The sequence below is a fragment of the Lucilia cuprina genome, chromosome 3 (assembly GCF_022045245.1).
Source record: "Lucilia cuprina isolate Lc7/37 chromosome 3, ASM2204524v1, whole genome shotgun sequence".
Taxonomy (NCBI): Eukaryota; Metazoa; Arthropoda; class Insecta; order Diptera; family Calliphoridae; genus Lucilia; species Lucilia cuprina.
In genome coordinates this window covers 19,440,377-19,457,776 of record NC_060951.1, presented here as the reverse complement: position 1 = coordinate 19,457,776, position 17,400 = coordinate 19,440,377, and positions in this window count along the sequence as shown.

The following is a 17,400-nucleotide window of genomic DNA, read 5'->3' as shown; positions in this document are numbered from 1 at the left end:
ATTGCGTGTTATTTTTGTTTTTCTGTGTTTTTCGTTATGTATGTTTAAATGTCTGTTGGTTTAGATGCCTTGTGTATTTTGTGTTTTATTTCGTTTAGCGTTGTTGTTCTTTTAGTTTAGCTTATGATGTAATAATAATGTAGTCGGGAAAAAATTTAAAATTTATAAAATATGTTTAAAATACACTATTGTGAAGGGTATATAAGATTCGGCACAGCCGAATGTAGCACTCTTACTTGTTTTATATCTTCTTTGTTTATGTATGGATTTTGCTGATTTTAAATATGAAACTTATCAAAAGCATGTCTGATTGAATAATTGAAGATTTGGATCCCAAAGATATCCACGGTCTTCAGAAAACTGATTTTAAGAGGCGTGACATTGATATCGGTACTTACGAGACATTTGCCGAAGTTCAAGAAATTTCTAAAGCAAACAACTTCTGGAAAACAACGGGAAACTTCTTGCCGAGTTTAAAGCTGAAGTTCAAGAAACATCTAAAGCCAACTTTGCTGAGTTTAAAACTGAAATTCAAGAAATGTCTGAAGTTATTAACAAGAGATTGGATCGTATTGACAGAAAAGTGGCCGATTTAGAAACAAACATTGACAAAGTGGCCGATTTAAAAACAAATATTGATAAAAAGGTGTCCGACTTAGAATCAAAGCTGAATAACCTGCAATGTCAATATAGATGAAGAAAAATCTATAGAGCTGATCATGCCCTTAAAAGGAAATGCTTCAGTAGTTCTTAAAAGCGTACCAGTGAGCAGCAGAAATATTTACGATGATATAATGGAGGCACTACAACGCAAGTACCGTGGAGAACATAAAAAGGAATTATACTGAATGGAATTGCGTGGTAGAGTGCAGAAGACCAATGAGACACTACAAGACATTGCATTGGAAATCGAGCGCTTGTTACACCTTGCTTATCCAGGAGAACACCACCCATTTTAGGACATTTTCAAGATAGAGGCATTTGTAAATGGCATTCGCGATCCTGAGATAAAACATGCGGTTTGTGCCACACCAGTCATCATTCGGTGAAACCGTATCTTTTGCGCTGGCATAAGAAACGGCGAAAATTATTTCAAAGCCTCAAATATGCAAAATGCGAAATGTCGAAGTTGTCGCTGAAAACGTGGGAAATATAGTCACCGTATTAAATGAATTAATAGAAGCAGTTTTAGAGGCTTTAAACGAGAAACAAAGTAAAGACAAAACCAAATGTTATAACTGCGGTAAATTCGGTCATATCCAGCGAAACTGTAAAGCACCAAGAAAACGTACCAGAACGGTTTCACCACCAAGAAATAACCCGCGGGGAAAACATGGTAATGGGGATGCTCTATCGAGAAGACCATTCAGCAAGCAATGCAAACATTGCGCAAAGGCTGAGGTAAAAGAAAGCGTCATCGATGTTCGTCGAACACATATAGATTCCAATGAGGATTGGTCTGAAGCACAATGAAATGACCCCGTACTGGCAAAGATAATATCGGCTAAAGAAGACGGTAGAAGACCAGCCCGCAATGAAATATTTGCAGAAAGTCCATTAATGAAATCTTATTGGGCTCTATGGAATAGTCTACAATCATTAAATCGCTGCCTATACCGTATATGGGAGAGTGCGGACGGAAAAACGGTGACAAATCTAATTGTGGTGCCCACCTCTAAAATAAATTAAGTATTGAAAGAGTTCCATAACGGTGCAAGTGGTGGTCATCTTGGTGTTACGAAAACCGAAGAAAAGGTAAAATAACGGTTTTATTGGGTCGGTTGTCAAAAATCGGTAGCATATTGGATTTCAAATTGTCCACAATGCATAGCAGCCAAAGGTCCAGTAAGAAGAAGTCGTGGACAACTTCAGCAGTACAACTCAGGTGCGCCATTTGAAAGGATTGCAATGGATGTAGCAGCCCTTTCCCTGTTAGTGATGCCGGAAACCGTTACGTTCTAGTGGTTATGGATTATTTCAGCAAATGGCCATAGGTGTATGCCTTTCCCAACCAGGAAGCTAGAACAGTAGTAGGCGTGTTTGTGAACAACTGGATATGTCGTTATGGTGTACCATTGGAATTACACTCGGACCAGGTCAGAAATTTTGAATCCGCTGTGTTCAAAGAAATGTGCGATTTATACGGAATAGAAAAACAAGAACAACTACACTGCATCCTCATTCAGATGGCATAGTCGAAAGATTCAATCGCACACTGGAGGAATATTTAAGAAAAGTGGTTAGTGCACATCAGAAAGAATGGTTTGAACACATACCAAAATTTCTTCTGGCCTACCGAACAGCCGTTCACGAATCCACCTCTCGAACACCTGCAAAAATTATTTTTGAAACAGAACTCAAGCAGCCTGGTGATTTAGAATTTGGTATAAAGCCGTCATCAAAAAGTAAGGATGATGAAAACGTTTCCCAAGAGCAAGATGACCTTAATGGAGTCCATGAATTCGTGCGGACACGAATAAAAATGACTAGTGATAAAATGAAGGCCAGATACAATCGAGCAGTAAATACTGAAGTATTTAGCGAAGGCCAGCTAATACTACTATATAGTCCACAACTTAAAAAAGGTTTATCCCCCAAACTGCAAACCCACTGGGAGGGACCGTATGTGGTTATTAAGAAATTAAACGACGTGGTCTACCGAATACAAAAATATAAGAGCCCGAGAAGCAAAATGAAGGTGAATATATGCCTATTCGGGACGAGCAGGCTTAAGCGGGGGACGGAGTTACGAAATTGAATTTGCATTTAAATTAAACAGTTCTTAACGGCCAGTTTCAAGATTCATTATGAATGTTTCTAAACAACATTTGTTTAGAAACGTTTTAAAAGATAAAACGTAACAATATGTAGAGTCGAAAAAAGTTAACTTTTTCTTGTTTTTTAAAAGTTACTTTTTGAATTTTCTATAATATTGAACTTAGAAATATGAAATTAGGTAAGAACCCATAAAAGGGTACTTTTTCGTTTTTCAAAAGGTACTCTTTTGAATTTTCTATAATATTGAATCTAGAAACATGGATTTAAGCATGTTGAGCCCGAAAAATGTGATTTAAAAGTGGACTTTTTGGTTTTGACTGTTAACCCACCATGGTGAAGGTGGTACTTTTAGAATTTTCTATATGAAATATGAAATTATGAATGTTGAGCCCGAACTGTAAGTAAAGACTTTTTGGTAACGACTTTTTATTTTTAACACACCATGGTGAAAGGCATATAAGATTTGGCACAGCTGAATTTAGAACTCTTACTTGTTTTAATTATTATTGTACTTACTTCTGATTATAATGTTAGATATTTACTTTTTTTGGTTTTACGTTGGATATTCATTATTATCTTATATAACTAAGGGTAAATTTTCTTTAAAATTTTTAATTTTTGTTTGTAAAACTTGAACAGAAAAAATGCAGTAGTTTCGTAAAATCGATTACTTTGGATTTTGTGAGACCCGTTCTCTTAAAAAGCTATTAATAATAAAAATAATATGACAACATCGATAAAAATTTTAGTTTACAAGCTTTGAATATATGTGAAAGAAATGTGTCAAACTTTGTCGTTTGAAATTTGTTTTTTTAAACATCAAATGACTATGTTATTTATTGGACGTAAAACGGAATTCTTTTAAAGTAATTCTTTAAACTATGAGTTGGATTAATTATCAAAATCTTGTAGCATGAAAAATGGCATATAAAATTGAATATTTTATTACATTTGCAGACTTCTTGAGCTTTTAAATGTTAAAAAATAAACAGAAAAAATTTTAGAGCATATTTTTACTACATGTTTTAAGCGCTTAATGTTTTTTAGAGAATTGCTACATTTTGGCATTTTGAATTATTACTTGAAATGATTTAAATCTTGGTTGTACTACTTTCAATATTTTTTATTATTCTTTAAAATAATTTTACAATTCTTTTTTTTATTTATTGTTTTAATTTTGTAATTTTTATTATTTTATTATTATTTTATTATTATTTTTATGTGTACCTATTTTTTAAGCAGAAATTTGTAACTGATTATGTCCAATAGGCTAGGTTTAATATTGAAATAAAAAATTTAACACACAATTTTTTTATTTTGCCCAAAAAAATAACACTTAAAAAATAAGTTTTATAATATTAATTTATATTTTAGAGGAAAATGTTTTGATTTAAAGACAAATATTAAATTTTAAGTTTTATAATAGAACTTATAAAATTACTATATCTAATTTTATGGCAATTTATTACAATCAATCAAAAAGTAGATTTTGATTTTTTTAACTTGATTTTTGGATTTCGTATGACGACATAAGAATCCCATCACAAAGTGACTTTAACGTACATATCTTACTTAAAATACGAGTGTTTGGTATACATTCTACAAAAACAGGTTTTATGTGAATTAAAAACATCTAAGGATAGGACCAAAGTAAATTTATAAAGTAGACTCATTTGAACAGCTAACTATTTTTTTAAACTTACTATTTGTGGACTTACTTGTCAAAAACGTTTATGTTGCCATATTTGTTATCATTTTAACGCTTGTTTTTGTACAAATTTCTGAGTAATTTGTTGTTTTTAATGTGAAAAGGTGTATTTTAAGTGTATAATATTTTTAAAAATGTTCTAATTTTTAAAAAATAAAGAAAACTTTGTGACTTTTAATATAAATAACAACATATTATTGGAAAGTACAACAATAATATTTTCCATTAATTATTGGTTCATTTTTGTAAACAAATTTTGACAAGTTAGTATTTCGAACAAAAACAAATTGCCTGTGGTTTTTGTAGACGTTTGTTGTACAACAACTCGTGTCGCTACTTTATAAATTTACTTTGGATAGGACCGTAATTGACCTTATCCCCATAGAACCATACTATTTATTAACTGCCGGTTTCTCTAAATCTGTCAAGCGCAGAAAGAGAAACCGTTATTGTAGTGGTGAGGAATTACTAATTTTATAAGAAGTAAAATGGTAAATTTTTCAGATAAAACATACTCAAAGAAAAGAAAAATGTTTTTTCTTGACAAAGATTTAGTTTTTATACCCTTCACATTCATAAGAAGGGTATATATATGTTTGTCATTCCGTTTGTAATAATAATTTTCCGACCCTATAAAATATATATATTCTGTATCCTTATAGATAGCTTAGTCGATTAAGCCATGTCCGTATGTCTGTCCGTCCGTCTGTCTTTTGAAATCAGTGTTTAGAGGGCCCCAGATATCGGCGAGATCCGAATCTTCAATAATTCTGTTAGACATGCTTTCGAGAAGATCGCTATTTAAAATCAGCAAAATCGGTAGGTAAATAACGGAGATATGAGCAAAAATCCGAGACAACCTCTGAAAATTGCATAAAAAAATTTCATATTTTTTCATGCTTTGTTAAATAAGCAACGACAACACTGTATATTGGATACAGATGTACACGTGTGTGTACATGTATTTGGTTTTATTCAGCTGTGTATTTTGTTTTGTATGTTTGGATGCTGTTGGCGTCATTGAGTTGTGTATTTTGTTTTTGTAAATTCTGTTCGTATATTTTTATACCCACCATCAAAAAAGAGGGGGGGTATATTGATTTTGTCATTCCGTGTGTAACACATCGAAATATTGCTCTAAGACCCCATAAAGTATATATATTCTGGGACCTCGTAAGATTCTAAGACGATCTAGCCATGTCCGTCCGTCTGTCCGTCTGTCTGTTGTTGGCACGATAGCGTCCACAAAATAAGAGATATTGAGATGAAATTTTCCCAAAATATATTTTATTGATCAGAAATGTTTGGTATTGAAAATGGGCAAAATCGGTCAACGATTTCACATAGCCCCCATACAACTGTACCCCCGGAATATTGTATAAATAGCTTCAAATATTCACCAATTCGTTGTTTATAAAGCAAATACCACAAAATTTCGCATAGGTCAGTTCTTTGACGTCTGAAAAATATTTCTGCATTATGGCGGACATAGGACCATAATTGGCCCTACCCCCCATATAAGGTCCCCTTTAGAAAATGACTAAATAGCTGATTACTGGCTTAAAAATGGGAATATAGCGATGAAATTCGACACACATAAGTTTCATGCAAGTCAATATCTCTCAACCAAATTTTATGTATATCGGTCCATAATTGACCCTACCCCCCATATAATGCAACTCGACATAAAACAATTTTGATTTAAAATCTCACTACCATATTTTATGACTTTAATGCTCCTTAGTGACTTCAAAATACAAGTAGATTGATGAAATTTTAAACAAATAAGGAACTGAAATTTTCCTAGAGACTTTAATGAGAATTGGTCCATATATTTATGTATAAATACCCCTACTCGCTATAAAAATTAGCACTGTCAATAGTAAAACCCCCATTAATGGACCTCTTTCAAATGATACCCTCGTTAATATCGATATATAATAATAAAATATTCAAAATATCAAAGTTCATTTATATAACAGTGATTTGATGGTGGGTATAAAAGATTCGGCATAGCCGAATATAACACTCTTACTTGTTTATTATACGTTTGTGCTGATGTTTGTAACATACAAAAATATTGGTCCAATACCCACCTTAAAGTATACCGATCGATTCAGAATCATTTTTTGAGTCGATTAAGACGTGTCCGTCCGTCCGGCTGGCTGTCCATGTAAACCTTGTGCGCAAGGTACAGGCCACAATTTCAAGATAATTTGACGAAATTTGGACCAAGCATGTTTTTTAGCACAAGGGCGAAGCCTATTGAAAATGGTTGAAATCGGTCCATTATTTCACCTATCCCCCATACAACCGTACCTCCCGATTTTAACTTTTTATGCTATAAGTACGTCAAATATTCTGCTATCTCTCTAAAAATTGGCACAAATAAGTTTTATATAAGTATAAATGATTTTGCAGATTTTCGTAAGGATCGGCCTTTATTTGACCCTAGCCCCCATACAAACCCCCCTTCAAAAAATGACTTAAACGTCTAAAATTGACTTGTAACCATTTGTATCGCAATGAAACTCAACAAAACTAACTGTTATTTAGAAATATATCCTTTTCCCAAATTTACCGAGGATCGGCCCATATTTGACCTATATAAAGCCTCATTTAGAAATTTTAGTTTTTTATCAATAAATGGCTTAAATATTTAGGAATTATGGTAATATTCAACATAAAAGTTTCTTTACAAAAAATAAACGTTTTATAAAAAGTAAAAATTTTAAAAATATACTCATGGTGTAGGGTATTATATGGTCGGCCATGCCCGACTATACTTTCCTACTTGTTTTTGTTTTTCTGTGTTTTTCGTATTGTATGTTTAGATGTCTGTTGGATTAGATGCTTTGAGTATTTTGTTTTTTATTTCGTTTAGCCTTTTTGTTGTTCATTTTGTTTAGCTTTTGCTGTGATAATAATGTAGTCGGGAAAAATTTAAAATTTATAAAACTAAGATGTTTAAAATACACTATGGTGAAGGGTATATAAGATTCGGTACAGCCGAATATAGCACTCTTACTATGGCGCAGTGTTATAAAGCCATAGGTAATAAAGCCATATGACCTTATTTCTCAATGAAATGAGAAATATAACCACATGGCTTTATTGCCTACACCCAAGTGCAATATCACCATAAACTAAAAGTAACCAAAGTGGAAATAACGCCATAACAGTGAAATAGTTAGGGTTACAAATTGCCAAAAGAATCAGTTGCCAATAATTCCTCAAAATTCAAAAATGAAATAAATCCCTAAAAATATTTTTGGGAAGTTATTTCATTATATTACTTTTATATCACGAAATAAAAAAAATATTTGTTTGATAGACGGCCTTCGGCCGGGCGCCAGGGTTTTCTCCTCTGAGATATATTGGACACCGGCTTCGCTAAAAATACACTTTCCGTGTAACAAGAGCGTTCGACCTTAGGCCGGCTATTTAGGAAATCTTTACTAAGCGAAGCCGGTGTTGGACATATCATAGAGAAGAAAGTCCTTGCGCCCGGCCGTAGGCAGGCTATTTAGGAAATCTTTACTAAGCGAAGCCGGTGTTGGACATATTATAGAGAAGAAAGTCCTTGCGCCCGGCCATAGGCCGGCTTTTAGAAAATCTTTACTAAGCGAAGCCGGTGTTCGACATATTATAGAGTTGTAAATCCTTGCGTCCGGCCGTAGGTCGGCTATTTAGGAAATCTTTACTAAGCGAAGCCGGTGTTGGACATACCATAGAGAAGAAGGTCCTAGCGCCCGGCCATAGGCCGGCTATTTAGGAAATCTTTACTAAGCGAAGCCGGTGTTGGACATATTATAGAGTTGTAAATCCTTGCGTCCGGCCGTAGACCGGCTATTTAGGAAATATTTATTAAGCGAAGCCGTTGTTGGACATACCATAGAGAAGAAAGGCCTTGCGCTCGGCCGTAGGCCGGCTATTTAGAAAATTTTTATTAAGCGATTAAGCTGAAATGTATTAAACTTTGGAGCCCCACTCGATGCGCGACCTAGTTTTTTTTAAATGTCACTGTATAAAGTATTCCGTATTCGTTATATAAAGTACACTGAACTACATTTTTTTTGTAAATAAATTTGAATTATGCAAAAAATTAAATGAGCAATAACACCATAATGGTTTTATTTCATTCCTTACATGGAAATAAAGTCATATGGCCTTATTTCTCAATGAAATGAGAAATATAACCATATGGCTTTATTACCTATGGCTTTATAACACGGCGCCGTTTAATATAAAATGTTTTTATGCATTTTTATTATGCATTCCTAAAGAGTTTTTGGAGTGTATGAGTTTTTTTGCAAGTTATTCTCTTGTTTTCAAATGATGTTGTTTCTGATACAAATTTTGTTTGCAATTTCTGAAATATTTTTTGTAATTTTTACGCTCTTGCTCTGAGATTTATTTTCGATTCCTGTGCATTTTCTGACAATGAATATTACAGCCAGATTATGTATTGCAAATATTTGGTTCTAGAGATCACGCAATGATTGTAGCCGGAGCCGTGTATTACGAGAAATTTATAGTATAGTATAATCTCTGATTATAATAAAACGACACATATAAATGTTGTTGGACTTAATGTGTATACACATTGGTTCAAAAACAACAAAGGTGAAGTATTGAAGAATTTTGAACGAAAATATCTTTCGGCTCAATGACGATTGCACTATCCTACAAGCTGAAATTTCATCGATAAAAAGTATATATAAAAGTTTATGTATACAGTAAGCAAGTTTTTTTCAATTTTAAAAAGTGTTAGTGTATGGGTAAAAAAATGAAACGTAGTATGCACAATAAATTTGATTTAACCCCTGGCTTTTGCATTTCTTGCTGAAGTTCACACCATCCCAAAAACTTATTGAGTACTCAACTTTCGAGGATTAATTTTAATTTAATCCCTTCACCTAAAGATTGGCCCTTAGTTTACAAAATGTTTCAATTTCTTAGAATATTTATCAAATTTCGTCTTCATAATATTTTCTTTAATTTGGTTGCAATTTCAGACTTATAGTTTAAAAAATACGTTTTTGTAAAATACTTAAGCTACGTTCACACCTATCAAATATTTGACTAAAATTATATGACCCTTAAAAATCTACATTTTGATTTCCTTTAAACATAATATATATTTGACGACATCAGTTCAGAACGTCTTTATAATATGTTTTGACAATATTTGCAACTACAAAAATCATGGTGAATCAGAAATAAATTTTTCAAAAATTAGTGGTTACGTCTTTTTTGTCAAATATTTGATAGGTCTTAACGTACCTTTACTATGCTCGTCAATAAAGGTAACAAAATATATTTTACCATCATAAATCGCATATATCGGTATGATTCAAATCTATTAAGTTATTGTAATATTTCGGAAATGTATTTCTCGACACTTTTCCCTTTATACAAATTTCTTCGTAAACACAATTTTTAGGTATTTTATTATACATACAGTGAATCAACTAAGTAATTTGCCTATGTAAAATTTTCCAAATTGTAAGAAAAAACTTTATCTGATCAATTATTTTTTTTTGGAAAAATAAATAAATTTTTCTATTGTATTTTTTAAAAATATCTTAAATTTAATTTTTCTACCATAAAAATTAAATAGTGATATTAATTAATAAGATTTATGATAAAATTTGAACTTATTGTTATTTTTTAGTCAATATACTTTATGGTTTTTTAGTTTTATTTTAATTTTTTAATATTGCTTATTATTACTATTATTATAATTATAATAATAATAATAATAATAATTATTATTATTATTATTATTATTATTATTATTATTATTATTTTTATTATTATTATTACTATTAATATTATTATCTTATTAAATTTAAACTTTTTATTACTCTTATAGAAAAAATGGTGAGTTAAAAAATTATATGTTATATCAAAATAATCTATTTCTTTCCTCATTTTGTATTAATAAACAAAAACTACATTACGGAAATCTCATCATCATATATCACTATAGAACTATTACATGTTAAAATCTTAATTTTCTATCTGTTTATTTTATGAATAAAATACAGTAGGCGTATTTGGATCTGGATAGTAATTCTTGATTTGGATTCTAAATATATATAAGTATACGTGTTAGTTAAAAATATTACTTTTGTGAACTTCAGGTGATGATAACCATCTCTATTTGTTAATATCTAAATTAAGTATTTTTTTCCTGTACCACACTACAGTCCACTTTATATTGGTTCCAATCTACCTAAGTTCTGTTTAGAGATCAAAATATAAACATAGTTCTTCCTAGTTCGTATATAGACTTTGGATAAGATAAGTGAGGAGTTCAATGTTTTTCCTTGAATACAAGCCGCTCACCTATCGTAGTTAATGATTTTGAAAGACCACTCAGTGCGTTTTTTCTGATAATTCTTTGAATTATTTCATCAATTACTTTACTGATAAACATTTCATAATAGTATTTCATTGATTTACATTTGTTCTAAAAAATAAACTAATTTTTTACATTGGAATCGCCGTGTTCTAATTGGAAAACATAAATTTACTTTTTACCTGTGTATTCGAATTTTATTTATGAACAATTCTCTTAAAAAAGGTAGGCATGTATGCATATTTTTAACACAATCAATATCGAAACATCTATGGGATTCATGGATACATATAGATTGTTTTACAAATAGAGCACGTTGATTTTCTGATTGAATATTATGTTTATGTAGACCATTCTTAAATGAAGCTGTTGCAATAATTTTATAAAATACTAGCTTTTTTACCAGCGTTGACCGGGATTTTAAATGATTTATAATATTAAATCTATAGATCTATTAATATTCAAAAAAGATAATTAAAGTCGAATGATTTATACTTTTTGTGTTTCCACGATTTGTATAAAACAATAAGACATGGTTCACACCAAAGAATAAATAAGAAGTGAAACGCTTAAACCGACTGTCATTTTTTGTAACTCTAAGAATGTATTAGTAGATTTCTCAAGCCAACATAGTTGCAAAAAATCGGATTTAAAAATATAAAAAAAAATTATTTCATTTGAATTTATATTTTAAAAGATTTCTTTAAATATTTTGCAACATAATTTATCTATAAACATTATATATGAACGTATCTTTGCTTTTTAATCTGCAATATTGAAATAATAATTAAGTTAGTTGAAATATTTTTTTCTTGTACCATACGAAAATTTACAACATTGTTCTTTTTTCGTTTTAATTTCAACAACAAAAATTAAATGTCAAAAAAATAAAAAAAATATTTTTTTCGTTTGTAAAAAATTAAATCTTTTCGGGCTATTAAATATATTTAGAGTGTGCAAAAAAATAATAAAATATAACGTTAAGTGATAAAAAATATTTTCAAGTTCTATAAGCCACGAATTTTCGCGACAAAGTTTTGAAGTTTGTAGAGAGAGTAAGTTTCTTACATATGTGTTGGAGTTACACAGAACTCGTCGTTTTGATTTTGTGTGTGATAGAAAAAGATGGTTGATATTACTTTCTCTTTCTCTTACACACAAAAACCAAAAGTTTCCCAAAAAAGTTTCCTAGTGTGAACCAGGTCTAACAAAGTAAGATGGAAACAGCTTTTTCACTTTTTTAGTTTACCTAAAAAATACACCCCTAATCTAATACGACGAATTTCAAATTTCCCATCAGTATTTTACTCCAGTGTACACTGAACTGGTATATGCAATCGAACAGCTGATCATTTTTTGTTTTCTTATTTGCATACCTTCTCTGTCAAAATATGTTTTTGTTTATTTGAAACAAAATAAAATTTTAATAATAAAAAAATTTAAAATGTTTAGTTTGTAAAAAAATAATATTGTTTGCACAAAAAATACATTTCAACCATCTTCCGCATTGCGCCCGTTTTCGCCCACTTTCGTTTGCCAAACTTTTGTAGCTAAAGATACAAATTTCGTGGCACAAATCAGGTTATTCCAAAATCTTGCTTTTGTCAGGTCCTCTGCCAATTCCTCTGTAACATTTACCAATAGCATCCACCTTAATATAAGTATATAAACATGCATATCCCTTAAAATTCCATTTAAAATCACTGCATGTTTTTTGAAATAAAATTAAGAATTTTTTTAAAAGACAAACATCAAAAAATATTTTAATTTATTTTGACATTGAGCTCATACAATTACAAAAACAAAATACATGTTGTTTTTGTATTGTTGTAGTGATGCATATACCTGTTTAGTGTACCCTGTTTTACTCAATGTAGTAAGGTTTCATTACATATCGTGTTTAGACGATCGCATCCGTATCCTTCTTTCTTTTGTGTCTTCATTAAAAAAATATATAATTTTAACGTATTTCGTCATTTTTTGAAACTTTTAAATAAAATATATTTCTGTTTAAAATTTCTTAAAGTCGGCCCAGTCATTTAGGTGTGGGCCCAATTCAATTTAATTTTTCTAAAATATATCTTTTGGCTGATTACAGCAAAATACTTCTCAAGTATTTGCATATTTTGGAAGTACCCAAACTACACATAATTACCCGTTAAGGTTGGTCTAACGTTCACAACGAATCTTTCCCAATACATATTTCTGACACTTTAAAACATATACCGGCGTATAGAGAGGCAGATGAAATATTTTGAAGATTAAATTGTACTACTATAAATTGGGAATATTTATAAACAAAATGGACATAAGAATGATAAATTCTTCACATAGAATGAACATTTCAAATTAAAATGTACAAAAAGAGTATCAAATAAGAATGATCTTATTTGTTTCATTGTTATGTTTTTATACCCACCATCAAAAAAGATGGTGTAACACAATGAAATATTGCTCTAAGACCCCATAAAGTATATATATTCTGGAACCTCGTAAGATTCTAAGACGATCTAGCCATGTCCGTCCGTCTGTCTGTTGTTGGCACGATAGCGTCCACAAAATAAGAGATATTGAGATGAAATTTTCCCAAAATATGTTTTATTGATCAGATGTTTGGTATTGAAAATGGGCAAAATCGGTCAACGATTTCACATAGCCCCCATACAAATGTACCCCCCGGAATATTGTATAAATAGCTTCAAATATTCACAAATTCGTTGTTTATGAAGCAAATACCACAAAATTTCTCATAGGTCAGTTTTTTAACGTCTGCAAAATAATTCTGCATTATGGCGGACATATGACCGTAATTGACCCTACCCCCCATATAAGGTCCCCTTTAGAATATGACTAAATAGCTGATTACTGGCTTAAAAATGGGAATATAGCGGTGAAATTCGACACACATAAGTTTCATGCAAGCCAATATCTCTCAACCAAATTTTATGTATATCGGTCCATAATTGACCCTACCCCCCATATAAGGCCCCTTTCAGAAAACGACTTTAACGTTAATTATGGGCGTAAAAATACGAATACAGCGAAGTAATTTGACATAAGTATGTATCTTAGGAACCAAAACATTTCCACCAAATTTTATGTGGATCGGTCTATAATTGACCCTACCCCCCATATAAGGTCCCCTCTATAAAAATACTTTAACGCTCATTACTGCCTCAAAAGTACGAGTATAGCGATGAAATTTCACAGAAGTAAGTTTTTCACAAGCCAAAATCTCTTTACCAAATTTTATGTGGAACAGGCCTTAATTGACCCTTTTTTTACGGAGATCGGTCTATAATTGACGCTACCCCCATATAAGGCCCCTTCAGAAAATGACTTTAAAGCTCAGTACTGGCTTAAAAATACTAGTAGATTTATGAAATTCGACATAAACAAGTTTCGTGTAAGCTAATATCTCTATCTCTTCTATAGGAACCGAAATCTCTCTATAAATTTTTATGAGGATCAGTACATAACAACACCACCCCATATAAATTCCGCCCCAGAAAATGACGCGAAAAATACGAATACCGCAATGCAATTCGACATAGAACAATTTTGATTTAAAATCTCTCTACCATATTTTATGACTTTAATGCTCCTTAATGACTTCAAAATACAAGTAGATCGATGAAATTTTAAACAAATAAGGAACTGAAATCTTCCTACAGACTTTTATGAGAATTGGTCCATATATATATGTATAAATACACCAACTCCCTATAAAAATTAGCACTGTCAAAAGTAAAACCCCCATTAATGGACCTCTTTGAAATATTACCCTGATGTTCTCATTAATATCGATATATAATAATAAAATATTCAAAATATCAAAGTTCATTTATATATCAGTGATTTGATGGTGGGTATAAAAGATTCGGCATAGCCGAATATAACACTCTTACTTGTTGTTTTTTCAAATTGCGTTTGCAATTTCTGAAACAAAGCGACATCAACCTACATGTGAAGCAACTAAATAAAATATTTGTATTTTTGACACTCTTCTTGAGAAGTTCTTATGCGATCGTGCTGCATAGACCTGGTCCACACAAGGAAACTTTTGTTAATAAACTTTTTCTTAATTCTCTTTTGAAGTTTTCTTAATGTCCACACATAAAAACTTTTGTTTCAGAAACTACGTATTAATTGCATTGATTTGTTTTTGTACGAATGAGAAGAATAACAAAACAAGTTTCGAGTATGAGAAACTCCGTACCGCGAGAGAGATGAATGATATTCTTTCTCTCTCACGCAAAATCAAAAGTTTCCCAAAAAAAGTTTCCTAGTGTGGACCGGCAGATACATGTAAACTGCCGAAAATCTTCAAACATTTAGAAGACAACACTGTTGCACATCACCCCTGACGCCACGTCAGAAACTCTTCTGGACGATTGTCAGACGAGAATGAACATTTTACAAAAATAAAATACATTTATTTTGAATTTTCGTCTTTTAGAAATATACTTTAAGTTACTTAAATAAAAAACATGACTGTTGATTTTTTTCAACTGGAAGTGTACGTTTTAGAGACTTCTGAATGATATTCAGGCGAGAACACACATTTTACAATAACAAAATACATTTATTTTCTTCATCTGGAAGTGTAGATGGTAGTCACTACTGGACGATTTTCAGGCGAGAGCACACATTTTATAAAAACAAAATTCATTGATTTCTAGTTTTCTCCTCCTGGAAGTATACTTATACTAATTTCAGTGATGTTTTGTATTTTGACCAGTCATGTTCAGTTTTAATTATTCATTGTAAAACTTAAATTAGTTGTTGAATTAAATATTCATAGAAAAATAGTGTAATTAATTTATTGTTAATCTGAAGTAATAAAAAACCGACCCTATAAAGTATATATATTCTGGATCCTTATAGATAGCGGAGTCGATTAAGCCATGTCCGTCTGTCTGTCTGTTGAAATCAGTTTTTAGAGGACCCCAGATATCGGCGAAATCCGAATCTTCAAAAATTCTATTAGACATGCTTTCGAGAAGATCGCTATTTAAAATCAGCAAAATCGGTCGGTAAAGAACGGAGATATGAACAAAAATCCGAGACAACCTCTGAAAATTTCATAAAAAAATTGTTATAAAAGCAACAACAACACTGAATATAGAAAAAGATTTACATGTGTGTGTGTAGATGTATTTGGTTTTATTCAGCTGTGTATTTTTTTGTTTTGTTTGGAATCCAAACATATAAAAAATACACAGCAAAAAAAATATGATTTGCATTTTTTGTTAAAATAAAATAATATTCCCTTTTGTATTGCAAATATATTTTTTAATGAATAGAAAAAAGTATTTAAAACGTTTTCAATTATATGAGAGTAGATTGTGAGTTATTGTACAATAATTTTTATGCGAATAATGTAAGTTTGAAATTTAAAACTAACACAAATTTTTCCCAAGTGCTTTTGAAAACAATTTTTTTTACGATAAACAAAAACAAAATCTACGTCTCGTCAATGTTTACCAGCAATGAATCAGAGGTCGAAGTCGACCGGCTTCTAGTCGGAGCTTAGCCGCCGCCGAACTATATTTAGTTGCTTGAGCCGCCGCCGAAACATTCGGCTTAAATCGACTCAAATTTTTTTAATGTTTTTATTAACAAGACTGTAAGATCAATTATGTTTAAAATACACTATGGTGAAGGGTATATAAGATTCGGCACAGCCAAATATAGCACTCTTACTTGTTTTTAATTAAAAACGTTTTTATATTAAATTTCGCCTCTCTCTTTATTGGTTTAGGATTTATAAGCATTCAAAGACTTTTTCAAGTTGTACGTTTCTGCTTTCATTTGATGAACATTGCATTTTTAACCTATTTAGATTTATTTCAGTTAAATCCTAACTTTCAATATTTTTTAAACTAAAAAAAATCCATACTACAAATATAAATAAATTGTTTTTTAACTTGGGTCACTTGATTAAATTTAATATAAAATAGCTTTAATAATTAAAAAAGGTTTGAATGTACTGTTTTAGTTATTAACACCAGATTTTTCTATGAACTATTATATGATACTAATATTCGTTAGTTTTGAAAAGAACAAAGAAAATCATCGCAACATCACTGGCGAGCTTTTAACACGTTTGGAAGTTTCACACAGGTAAATTCCGCAATAGAAAATGTTTGTAGAGTCGTATTCAGAACAGTACTAGCACCGACGTCTACTTTAAACAGCCAAGTGCAGAAAAAGAAACTGTTATTGTGGTGAGAAAATAATAAAAAACACTTAGAAAAAATATTTCCTAATTACGCTTGTTAAGACCAAGTTTTATAACAAGTAAAATGGTAAATTTTACAGATAAAACATATCCAACGAAAAGAAAAATTTTTATTTCTTCACAAAGATTAGATTTATATATATATATAAAAGAGTAGCGTTAAAATAGTTACGTTAAAATGAGCAGATGGGTGTCTGGCACTTTTTTGAAATTCGTACTTTTAAGGGGTAAAAATGTGTAACAAAGGTGATTTTGGTACCTTTTTTAGCCGTTTATAACTTTTGAAATAATTAACATAATCAA